At 34.7% G+C, this 13,425-nt stretch overlaps 1 protein-coding gene across 2 annotated transcripts in view; it reads left to right on the top strand.

The window, feature by feature from the left end:
- The window catches only part of LOC114341392 (leucine zipper putative tumor suppressor 2 homolog), a 621,793-nt gene that overhangs the window by 186,107 nt on the left and 422,261 nt on the right, over positions 1 to 13,425 (top strand). The window contains exon 1 of one of the 2 annotated variants that reach the window (XM_050652487.1): positions 13,110 to 13,275. The exons of the other annotated variant lie outside the window; for it this stretch is intronic. The gene's annotated coding sequence lies outside the window, so the exon portion shown is untranslated. Of the gene's footprint in view, positions 1 to 13,109; positions 13,276 to 13,425 lie in introns of those variants that run through there. 2 annotated transcript variants of the gene reach the window in all.

Raw genomic sequence — 13,425 nt, 5'->3', positions numbered from 1 at the left:
GGTTACAAGGGGCCCCATTTCAAATTCTGCGGGGGGGCCCCGACGGAGTTTGTTACGCCACTGTCTAGCTTTGTCGCATAGAGTCTTACATCGATTTTTCGAATAGTTTTCATCTCTGCTGTTTCTAGCATTATTTTTGTCCTCGCTGTGGCAGATCGTGTTCTACGTGTTGGTATGACGATTGTTCAGTAAATTCTGCCTTTCATTTCTTTTAGTATATATTTATTTCCCCATATTGTTTAATTCAGGCAACCTGCGGTTCTGTTTGCTCCATTCACTTGATCTTCGACTTCTGTTTCGAGCTTTCAGTAGCTAGATAGTGTGATGCCTAGATCTTTATCCTATGCCTATGCCTATATGCCTATATCCATAACTTGTTCTATTATCTGACCCTCTAGCTCTAATTTACATCTTTAGATTTGCTGTTATAACCATGCATTTTGTCTTTTGTGGGGAAATTAACGTGATACATTTTCTGGCGGTTGTACTAAATTGGTGAAGCATACGTTGTAAATCATCTTCACTTTGAGAGATTAGTATTGCATAGTCTGCATAGTAGATTAATTTTAGTTGTTTTTCTCTCATTTGGTATCCTTTTTTAGTTAGGTATTACTTTTTTATTATTTCATCCATGATCAGGTTGAACAACGTAGCACTTACGGGAAAACAATCGAATTGTTAATTACTTATATCCTTCACATCCGAATGATGCAGTAAATCACTGGGCGTTAGCTAGTTTACAGGAAGTGAATAAACTATGAGAATTAAATTTATTTCCATCACGTCTATTTATATCAAAGGATCATTCAATAAATAAATATCGTAAAATAAAAAAACATTTTAAGCGAACATTGGCATTGAATATTTAATACAAAATAATAAATTTCAGTGAACTACTTGCCATAAACGTTGAAATTTTGCTTGTTTACGTGTAGGAGAATCCGCGTAATGTCAAAGACATAAAATAAGCCGCTATAATTTTTGCAAAATCATGGACACTGGATCTTTCAATATTATATGTTTAGGTCATAATAATTAACACCCTTAGTGTTAACACAGTACACATTTTCACGAAATTTTCACGAATATTACCCTGGAAAACCTTATAGTTTTCATATTAATGTTTTGTATTTTGATAACAATTTGATGAACTATAAAAGGTATAAGGGATTAAGTTCTTGTTGTTTTGGCTGAACTTCTATTGAAATCTGACGGTCTATTAGTCCAGACTAAGATTAGATGCTATTAAAAGCTTATTATTCCATGGATTTATAGCTTACGGTTTTAACTGTGAGACTGTGAGCCTTAGGATCAACCGTGCTAAATCATTTTCTGAACCTAACTTTATCAACTGTGTTTTTAAAGATTTCTATTATAAATTTACCGTATTGGCTTATTTTACTCCTTCCATTCATTCACTGATACCCACTCTTCAGAATTCGGGAACCTTGTACCAGCTTTTATACTTCTCGTGGATGGGTGCCATATGTTTTTTGGAGGCAATGGGTGGACTACAAAAGCATTTGTCGTCTGCGATCTAATGTCTCGCAGTTATGCAAGATATGGTTGTCTGTTTCAGGTTTTCTACTAAAGAGTTTACAGCTTAGGTTTCCATGAAACAGCATGTAGGTATCCTTTCATTGGTGCATGTCCAATAAGGAAGCCTAATATGCGTGTTTTTGGCAGTATTCGAACCCTATTAGCATATGTCCTCCAATATAAATTTTGTGGTTCCACGACAATTTTCAGATTTATTGTTCAGACCTGGGACTTCTCGTTTTTCTTTAAGTTCTTCGTTTTTCGCTATAGTCTAAGAGGTAGAGCCGAAAAATCATCGTCATAAGTAATATGGAGTTTGGCATGTGAAATGTGTCTATTGTGTATTCATAATTATGACCCCTTTCAGGCTGACACCTCAGTGGATACAGTAAGTAGCAATAAGAGATGAAATGGGAAAGTTAGTGTAGTCTTTAAAGGTTTTCACCTCCTATTTTGTTAAACCTCCATCGATTTGCATGAAAATTGGTGACTAAATAGAGCATACCCCAAGAAATAAAAATGATTTGGTGCCAACTTGCACTTTTACCCTGGGGGTGGATACCACCTTTTCTCGTGGGTGAACACTATTTTATTAAAAATAACCCCACAAATCTATAGATGGACAAATTATAAGTAAAATTTGTTATATCATGTTATTAAAATAAATCAATACCTTTTGAGCTATTTAAGATCAAATATTTGTCTGTCTAAGAGCACATGCGTGAACTTTGAAATCTCAACTTTGGACATAGGCCTCCCCCAATTCAATCCAGTGTTGTCTATTTTGCGTCACCTGTTTCCAGTTGTGTCCTCCAAACTTCTTTATGTCATCGGCCCATCTCATTTCTGGCCTTCCTCTACTTCTTTTTGCTAATCACGGTCTTCATTGTTGTATTTCGTAATTCCATCTTTTATCCTTCAGTCGAGCATTTGTCCTGCGAAGCTCCATTTTAATTTGGCAACATGTTCTCCTGCGTCTTTTATTTTGGTTTTGCTTCTAATCCACGTATTTGTTTTTTTTGTCTATGAGCCTCACCCCGAGCATTGATATTTCCATCGCTCTCTGTGCCTTTACTATTTTATCCATATTGGCCTTGGTGAGTGTCCACGTCTGTGAACCATACGTAAGTATAGGGAGGATACACTGATCGTAAACTCTGGTTCTCAAATATTGTTCTGTTTTAGTGTTTTTCAAGATCCAACTCAGTTTTCCAAATCCTGCCACGCTAACCTTATTCTTCTGCTAATTTCGGCAGTTTTATTTTCTTTGCTAACTTTCATTATCTGTCCCAGGTAGATGTATTCGCTTACTGTTTCTAAATCTGTGTTTTTAACGTTATTTTTGAAATGTTCGGTGTATTCGTCATTATTTTTGTTTTTTCCAAGTTCATCTTAAGACCTACTTTTCCGAAGCTTGAAATAGTTGCGTCATCATGATCTGTAATTCTTCGAAACTTGTAGCGAATATTACAATGTCGTCAGCATATCTCAAATGACTCAGTTTTCTTCCATTAACATTTATTCCTTTATCTACCCCGTTAATGTATTTGAACACGTCTTCAAGTCCCAGTGTGAACAGCTTTGGTGAAATAACGTCTCCCTAGCGAATTCCTCTGTTGATTGGTATAGCTTTGGTTTTCTCATCTATTTCTATTCTCATTTGAGCTTTTTTATAAATATTATGTATGAGCATTCTGTATCGAGAATCTATCCTGCAGTTCAAATTATTGCCCAAAGTTCTATGGAGTCGAATGCCTTTTCATAATCAACGAAGCCAATGTATAAGTTCAAGTGATATTCATTGGCTTTCTCTATTAGAGTTCTGACTGTAAGAAGATGATCCGCTGTACTGTAACCCTTTCGGAATCCTGCCTGCTCTTCTGGTTGATAGCTATCAAGCTTCAACGATAACCTATTAGTTATTACTCTCATAAACAGTTTGTACATTTGGGACAGCAGGTAAATTGGCCTATAATTCTTCAGATCTCCCCTGTCTCCTTTTTTGAAGAGAATTATTGTCAAACTTTCTTTCCAATCATCTGGGACATCCCCTTTGTGAAGGCATTCGTTGAAAAGAATTTTCAATTCTTCGAGAATCATTTCACTCCCCTCCTTTAACATTTCGGCAAGTATTCCATCTGGGCCCGAAGCCTTATTGTTCTTTAGTTGTGCCATAGCTTGTTTTATTTCGAAGGATTCTATATTAGGGAGTACTTCTGAGTTGACATTTATTATCTTTTTCTTAAGATTTTCCTTTGCAGTGTTATCTGGGTCTTTGTTTGAGGAATATAAATCACGGTAAAATGTTTGTGTAACTTTTAGGATTATGTTCTTTTCTCTTGTTTCTTTTCCATCTTTATCTTTTAATGAGATTATTAGAGGCTTTCCTATGTTTGGTCTTAAGCATTTTAGGCCTCGGTTCTTTTCTATAATTTTTTCTACCTTGTTTTCATTGTAGATTCTTAAATCTTCCTTTACTCCCTTCTTTATTTGTTTATTCAATTCTTTAAAACCGTCGGTGTTTCGCTTTCCTTCGCTTAGAAATAGGCGTCTCTTTTCCATCAACCGTTTTGTTCCAACGCTTATTTTGTCTTCTTTACTGTTCGTTTTCTTTGCCACAGTCAGGCCTGCGTTCAAGAGTTTTCGTTGCATTTCTCTATTAATTGTGTTCATGTCGGTATTTTCTTGTTGATAATATTCTACAAATTCTTCTCTTAAGACTTCTCTGTACTCATCTCCCTTCTGTCGGATTTTAGTTTGATCTATCTGATTACAATTATGTGGCCGGTTTCTACGGGTTTTGGTCTGTTTAAAAACAACCCTTGCTCTTAAAAGACGATAATCGCTGCCAGTTTTTAATTGATTGAGAGCAGTTATGTCTTCAAAAATGTCTTTTTTCCCACATAAGAAGTAATCGATCTCGTTTTTCGTATTCTTATCGGGAAATATCCACGTCCATTTTCGGTTTGCTTGTTTTTTGAAATATGTGTTCATGGCATATAAATTTTGTTGTTCTAAGAAGTTATATAATTTTTCTCCTCTTGCATTTCGTGTGCCATAACCATGCATCCCTATTTTAGTTTCAGTATTTTCTTCTTTTTTACCTAATTTTGCGTTGAAATCCCCATAATTATAGTATATCTTGTATCATTTTCATCTAATGCTATTATCAGATCTTCGTAGAACATTTCAACTTCCTCTTCCTGATGTGATGTTGTGGGAGCACTTGTATTACCTTTATCTTAGTTTTATTATCTAGGTCTACTATAATATAAGCTACCCTATAAGAAACGCTTTTATATGTTGAAATGTATGGTGTGAGATACTTTTGATAAAAAATCCTACTCCACCATATGTTTCGTCTATTTTCCCTGTATAGTACAGGCGATTTCCAGAGTTTAGCTGCATGCATTGTTCGCCTCTGCGTGAAGTTACGGATGATAAAAAGAACATATTAATTAATTGTATGTTACTAAAATATTATTTTTATATTATTTCGATATTATAAATTCAGCAAAAGTGTATTCGAATATGTCAAATGTACCCATTATTGGACACCCCCAGTTTTTGAACATATTCAGTTTATATTGATAGAAAAAATTCAATTAAATTTCGAAATAATATAAAAATAATATTTTACTAACATACAATTAATTAATATGTTCCTTTTATCATCCGTAACTTACCACGCATATGGTCTTAAATAGACAAATCTTTGATCTTTAATAACTCAAAAAGTATTGATTTATTTAAATAACATGATATAACAAATTTTACTTAAAATTTGTCCCTCTATCGATTTGTGGGGCTATCTTTAATAAAATTGTTCTCACCCGCGGGAAGGGGTGGTATTCACCACCAGGGTAAAAGTGCAAGTTGGCACGAAATCAGTTTTATTTGTTGAGGTATGCTCTAAGTAGTCACCAATTTTCATGCAAATCGATGGAGGTTTAACAAAATAGGAGGTGAAAACCTTTAATGACTGTACTAACTTTCCCCTTTCATCTCTTATTGCTACTTCCTGTATGCACTGAGGTGTCAGCCTGAAAGAGGTCATAATTGTCAATATACAATAGACACATTTCACAGGAAAAACTCCATATTACTTATGACGATGATTTTTCAGCTCTAGCTCTCCGTCTACTGCCGCTACAGCGTCCGATACGCAGAACTAGTTTTATAATTCTGCTTAAATAGACAGCTTGCTTTCGTTTCTATTCAGAGGTGTTTATGTAGCCCCACTGAAGAGGTCTGGAGGGACCGAAACGTACGTATGGGGATGATGGATCATCTCTAAACCGAAATTAAACATAAGCTTTTTTAATTTTTTATTTTTCTCATATGTTAAGTACACGGAATCAACTTTCGTTGGAATTTTTCCTAGGCGAATAGACGGAATGTGACTGCATATTGTAGAGTACCTTTCGTCTCCTTTATTCGTCGTCTCCTCGCCTTATAAATTGGAAAGTCAGAGAGGAAAAAGGAAAAAAGGAGCGTACGGAGACGCAGAATATCGTGGCTGCGCAACCTGAGAGAATGGTACGGATGTACATCAAATGAACTTTTCAGAGCAGCCGTCTCCAAAGTTCGAATAGCTATGATGATTGCCGACGTGCGTTGCGGAAATAGCACTTGAAGAAGAAGATATTAAAGATGTTACCAGAAAGTGTTTCCACGAGAATTTTCAGATTTATTGTTTAGATCTGGGACTTCTCTTCTCTCTCATAAATTTTGTTATGTGATTGAACGAATATACTTTCCTAATAAGAGTTAGGTTTTTTTTTATTCAGAGTTTTTTTCAGTCGGTAACTGTGCTTTTTGGCACTCATTCAGCTAACTCTGGATAGAAGTATTCTATAGCTGATGCTCTTCTGGCGAGTTCATCAGCTCTTTTATTGCCGTGACTTCCCTGCAACCTGGAACCCAAACCAATGTGATACAATTATGTTACGCTAATTTGCCAAGTTTTTCTTGGTAGTCTCACACTGAGTGCTTCTAGGAGCCCCCATGACAGATTGAGTATATCTGCATATAATACGTATGTATATCTGCAGGTATATATATTGCATATTGCATAATTCTCTACTAATAATAATACAAGGAAGAATACAGGGTAGGAATCGTGGAAGAGGATGCATCCCCTGGTTAAACAATTTGAGAGCTTGGTTCAACTGCACTTCTGCCGATCCCTTTAGAGCAGCGGTATCGAAAGTGCGAATTGCCACGATGGTTGCCGACCTTCTTAGAGGAGATGGCACCTGAAGAAGAAGATAATTATCTACCTAGAATATAGAGGAATATTTTCCTAGTGTAATAGAAATTTTTACGTATATTACGTTAAAATTAGTGTAGATTTAATATTCTTACAATTCCTCAGTTTTAGACCCATCTGAGTATCACGTATAACCCTACAACCTGAGTTGTGTGTTTTCTCTGCCCCGTCCCTCGCGTGGGTATATGTCTACTTGAAAGAATAGGTACATTAGTACAAGTACAAGTTATCGAAAAACGATTTGATCAAGGGAAATCGTTTGATGGTGATATAAATAAGCACTCTACATCCTAGAAATTTTGATACAATGAAAAATGGTATATTTTTAAACGCACTTAAATCATTTACTGAAATAGTAAGCAACGTTTATCCTACCGTATATCTGCGACTGCAATTAGAGAAGAACTCGTCGATTTTGCTGATAAATGGATTGTATTAAAAAATAGTATTTTGCAGAATACTGAAATTATTATATAGATCGAGTTAGTGATGAAGATGTTCAGTCTACACAAAATATGAAGGATGATATTGTTAATCTCTAAGTGATAATGAACATGAAGTAAGAAATGACAATGTTGATACATACTGTGAACACTTCTTCACCTCCGTCTGGTACTAAAAACTGTAAAATATTGTATAGATTGCTGTTACGCTGTTTTGTATAAGTACAACTTATCAGTGTGCTTTTCCAAATTTAAATATTGTACCTATATAAGCATATAGTATATAAGTATTTATTAATTACTTATATAGTATATGAAAAGGCCTTTATCGAGTACAGCATCACAAATTAATTACAATATTAAAGGATAGAGGACTTGATAGTCAAGACGAATGAATCATAGAAAAATTATACTGGCGTCAAACAGCGAAAGCTTGCATAAATGGAAAATCAACAGAAATATGTAAAATACAAATAGGTGTCAGACAGGGTTGTATACTGTCCCCACTCTTGCTCAATTTATATTCAGATAGAATATTTAAAGAAGCGCTGCCTGGAATGGGCCGTGAAAGTTAATGGAATTCTGATAAATACAATCAGATATGCATACGATACAGTTATTTTAACTGATTACATGAATGGATTTCAATGTCTTTTAAGTGCCATTGACACAATGGGAAGAGGGTTTGGCCTAAGCATAAACTGTTCAAAAACAAAATACACGGTGTTTAGCCGTTTGGCATATCAAGATTCACGGTAATATGTTGATGGCCATATAATTCAAAGAGTACCCCGTTTTAAATTATATTGGTTGCTATATTACTGAACAACTAGATCCAGATAAAGAGATAAAATGTAGAATCGAGATAGCCCGTACAACGTTTTAAAAAATGAGGCAATTCTTCTGTAATGATAACTTGCAACTTCAACTTCGAAAGCGCACGATTAAATATTACATTTGGTCAGTACTCTTATACGGTGTCGAAGCATGGACATTAAAATATCCACCATTAATCGTTTGGAGGCCTTTGAAATATGGCTGCACAGACGTACACTAAAAGTACCATGAACGGCTATGCTGACAGATGGGAGGCCGATTTTCTATAAAATCACCGGACCGCTTGAAAAGTTCCAGCACGCCACTGATTCCAGATAAGAAAGTTCTGGCTGTCACCTTGCATTGCGCCGCCACTTTTTTTGTGTTCACTATAAAAAAAAAACACTGTAAATCACTGGACGCTAGCTATTTTACAGGAAGTTACTAAACTATGAGAAATTTTGTTTCAATCACCTCTATTTATATCAAAGGATTATTCAATAAATAAATATCATAAAATAAAAAAAAAACAATATAAGCGAACATTGGCATTGAATATTTACTACAAAATAATAAATTTCAGTGAACTACTTGCCATAAACGTTGAAATTTGGCTTGTTTACGTGTAGGAGAATCTGCGTAATGTCAAAGACATAAAATAATCCGCTATAATTTTTGCAATACTCAATTAGTATTCAAGGCTGACCGGTTTTGAGTAAAAATATCAAAGTCTGGGTTCAACAATAAATTAGTTTATTCACATATGATTAGGTAATACCTTTTCTTTTAAATATAGCGCTTTATATAATCAGAGTAAAACGTGGATAGTAAGATAGAAGAATGTTCTTCTTTCAAAATAATTGATGGATTCGACCATTACTTGATAAAAATTCATTTTATCTAACAATTTATAAAAACACTGAAACACTTTTGTTTTCAATAATTCCACAAAAATTATTACACGGCAATGTCACTACTTGTTAAAGAATTTAAATTATGTCTAGGAGCAACAATCACAAATGACAACAAAATAGAGCGAGAAGTTGAAACTCGAATAATGATTTTTTGCAATGCAACATCTAATGAAGTCAAAACTTCTTTCACGAGGTGCAAAAATCCAGATATATAAGGCCATAACACGACCAGCAACCTCGTATGGAAGCGAAACATGGACGCTAACAAAAAGAGAAGTAAATAAATTGCTGGTGCGCGAACGTAAAATCCTTCGAATGATATATGGCCCTTGCAGAGACAGTGTGACCAATGAATGGAGGTGCAGATGTAATAACGAGTTAGAGTCTCTATTCGGAAAGGAAAATCTAGAATATATTAAGGCCAATAGACTCAGATGGGTAGGGCGTGTGATAAGCAATAAGGACAATCGCCTTATATTTATAATGTGTTCTGGGAAAGGCCAGATGGAAGAAGGTCTGTCTGTCTAGAAGGACGGCCTAGAAAAAGGTGGAAAGATGCAGTCAAAGAAGATCTGGAGAAAATGGGAGTGGGACAATGGGAATTAGTGGCACAGGACCGACAAATATGGAAAGCAATAGTAAACGCAGCAAAGTCTCACGAAAAGTTGTAACGACATTGATGATAATGTCACTACAGCTGTTTCGTTAGTGCCCTTCTCAACTGAAGTTGGTCATTCAGAATTAAGTATATCTATATTTTTAATTTATTAATTTCCATAAATTCTAATAAAGATAACTTAAGGCATTTGTTTTGAATATGAAGAATTTGAAACTGTTCTTTAAAATAATGATTATGATCTAGAATAGAAGGTAACATATGTACGTAGCATTTGTCTTTCCACAGAAGACAAGAGAGAATTCTTCTTCGCTTCAGCATCCATCTGGCTTGCAATTTGTAAAAGCCATGGAGACGTTACCAGGAAAATGGTCCGATAAGTTTTCAATTAAATATCTTTTAGGAATATTTTTCAATATTTTTAATATTTCTATTAGGTTGAAAACTTTAAAACTTTGACTTTTAGTTACCAGATGTCGTTAGACACCTACTCCATAAACGTCAGTTGCAATGCGGGGATAAGCTCTCGCAGATTCGTGACTTGGGACAGAAAGCAGCAAGCCTACGTCTCTCTGATGATGACTCCAAATAGAGTCGAAAATCGTCGATTTAGAGTGCTGGCTTGCGCTCTCTGTTCTAAGTGAAAAATAAGACAGTTTTGCCTTCGCATTGCAACTGAATAAAAATGGTATACATTTTTATTTCATTTTATATTGGTTTTACACCTTTGAGTAACTAGGTCCATTTTCCGTTGGAATTTACCAGCTGAACAGACGGGGTCGTGAATTATAAGTTTTTTTGAATTGCCTCTTGTTTTCTTTGCTTCAGCATCTATCTGGCTTGCAATTTTTAGAAGCCATGGAGGTGTTACCAGGAAAATGGTCAATAAGTTTTCAATTAAATATCTTTTAGAAATATTTTTTAAACTTTGAAAAAGATACCAATTAATCTAAAGAAACGGGTATTCAACAGTTGTATTCTACCACTTATGCCCTATGGAAGGGAGACCATGACAGTTACAGAGGTATCAGCCAATAGCTTGAGAACGACACTGAGTGCGATCGAACGAGCTATGTTAGAAGTATCTCTGAGCGAACATATTATAAGAAATGAGAACGTGCGAAGAAGGACGAGGGTGGAAGAATTACGCAAATGAAATGGAACTGGGTAGGACACGTGGAACAACAAAACATCGAAAAGTGGACGAGAAACATTGTAAATTGGAGACCACGCGAGTACAGTCGTAATAGAGATCGTAGATCGTAGTATCAACAGACCACAAAAAAGATGACTAGACGACATCAAAGCAAAAATGGGAAGAAACTGACACCAAATAGCACAAAACAGAGAAAAATGGAGAACTCATGGGGTGGCCTTTGCCCAGAAGTGGATGCAAAAAGGCTGAAGAAGAAGAAAACATTAGTTTTATTACGACCTTTAGTAAATCTCGTAATTTATTAATAATTAGATCCAACAGTTTATTACTTGATAAACTTAAACAATTAAAATTTATTTATGTGTTGCAACACTGTGAATTATGTGTGTATTATGACCAAGGGCACCCATATAAAAATTTTTAGGGGGGGGGCCAAACGTGAAGATGTTGCACATTACATTTTGTATATTTCGGATGACAATATATACAGTAGATTCTCTCTATAACGAACACGGATATAACGAGGTTTCGCTTATAACGAGGTACATTAGGTGTCCCATGAAATCCCTATTGAACTATAACGCTCTATAACGAGGCATATTTGGTTATAACGAGGAAAATTTAAATCGAAGAATACTTGTCTTTACCTGTTTTTAGCGTTGTAATGGTCATAAATAAATAAATGCCTTAACTACCTGTACATAGAAATGCCCAACGTCTGTCTTATTATCGAGGCCAGTGCTATAATAAACTCGGCCACCTGTAATAAACATCTGCCTGTTTATCGACCGATATTGAATACTATAGGAAATTTACAATCTATGGCGGCGAAGTCTCATTGTTCACTGTTCAGGTTGACCATCGACACATAATAAACTACGTAAGAGGCATCAAAAAATTTCATTATTATTATTGTTTGATATAACGAGATCCGCTTATAACGAGATAATTAAGTCAACAATTCTAAAAAAGTTCGAATAAATGTTACTTATTTTTTGAGGAGGAAACTCAATCTGCAAGAAAAAACGGGGGTTTCTATTTAAGATTTTAAAGTTAACTTTCACCCCACCTCCGGAGTGTGGAATGAAAAATCCTGTTTGGTGTCATTCTATAGATTTTTGAAAAATATTAAACACGTGTTTTTTAGTTTTTATTTGGAAGTATATTTCTCGAGATATTAGACCGTTTCTATAATTTTGCTGTGGTATTACGATATACCGTTTTTTCCGATTATAGCGCTATCTATCCACAATTCGCAAAATGGCTCGAATAAAATTTGCTTATTTTTACAACGAAAATCCAAATCTGCAACAAAAATTAGGGGTTCCATTTAAGATTTTAAAGTTACCCCCCGCTCCACACCCAGGGGTTGAAGTGGTGGACTTGTTTAGTGTCATCGCATAGACTTTTGAAAATTATTGAACATGTATTTTTCAGTTTTTCGATCCGATGTTCATTTCGCGAATTATTCGGCCTTTCCGCTACTTTTGGGACACCCTATGTGTATGAGTGTATATAACACTCATGCATCATGAAAGATCGCCTGTTTTTCATTTAAATAAAATTGTTCTGTTCATCATAATGAACACTTTAAAAATAATCTACTTACTAAAAAAATACTTTTGCAAACTAAAATTTGACTATGCTCAATAAATTTTAAAAATTATTTTTCAGTATGAATTTTTTCAAAATATAAAATATAATTACTATTTTATACCAGTTGTTAAAGACAAATGGCTCATTAGTGATTATCGATCAGAGATCGGATTTCTTGCTGATATGGTTTTTTTGCAGTATTATAAATGATTCATTTAATTTGTAATTTTGGGTGTCAATTACAGTGTATATGTTTCCCACGCCTCTAATCTCTTTCAATGTTTTCGTTAGTAGCATACCGTGATTGTGGGAAATGTGTATTGTGCACATTCCATACAGACCACTGTCGCAGACACAAAGATTTTCTGTTAAACTATTAATAACTACCCAATATGTGAATTTTTTTTATTAATAAATATGTTGTTTGCAATTTATCTCTCAAAATTATCCAATATTGTTTTGACAAAAATACGTTTATGTAATATAAATTTAATTTTTTTCTTTCCCGAAAAGCTAGCGGGGGGGCCACGGCCCCCCCCTGCCCGTGTGTATGGGCGCCTATGATTATGACTGAAAAGGCTAAATTGCGTAAATGTTCCATCCAACTATTTACATTAATGAACACAACAACTTAAAAAAATCTTAACACTTATCGGCTAACATAGCGTATCGATGACTAACTTCACTAACCTCCAACTTGCTGCAGTGCAGTGTGTTGTGTTTTATCGAGTCAAACGGACCACTTGTGTTGCCTACTTCCGGTTACTGACAAATCGTAATTTATAGAGGCATTAAAGTGAATAATACCAATTTGAAATTGAATGTATTTAAATATTTATTAGTGTCAATAACTCAGTTTTACGGAGACTATGTGTATGTGGATATCGGATAAATGTTTGTTTTGTTTGTTTTTTCAAATATAGGTATGTACCTACAATGTATACCTATGTAATTTAAAAAAAAAGTAAAAAAAAAAGATTAAAAAAAGTTATTTTGTAATTTACGAAGGCGACTATGTTTATTTTTCAGTTGAAATAATCTTTTTAAAGGCCTTTTATTTCTGCTTTTTTAAA

The sequence above is a fragment of the Diabrotica virgifera genome, chromosome 5 (genome assembly GCF_917563875.1).
Source record: "Diabrotica virgifera virgifera chromosome 5, PGI_DIABVI_V3a".
Taxonomy (NCBI): Eukaryota; Metazoa; Arthropoda; class Insecta; order Coleoptera; family Chrysomelidae; genus Diabrotica; species Diabrotica virgifera.
The sequence above is the reverse complement of the archived record's forward strand: the minus strand, read 5'-3'. Positions and strand labels throughout refer to the sequence as shown.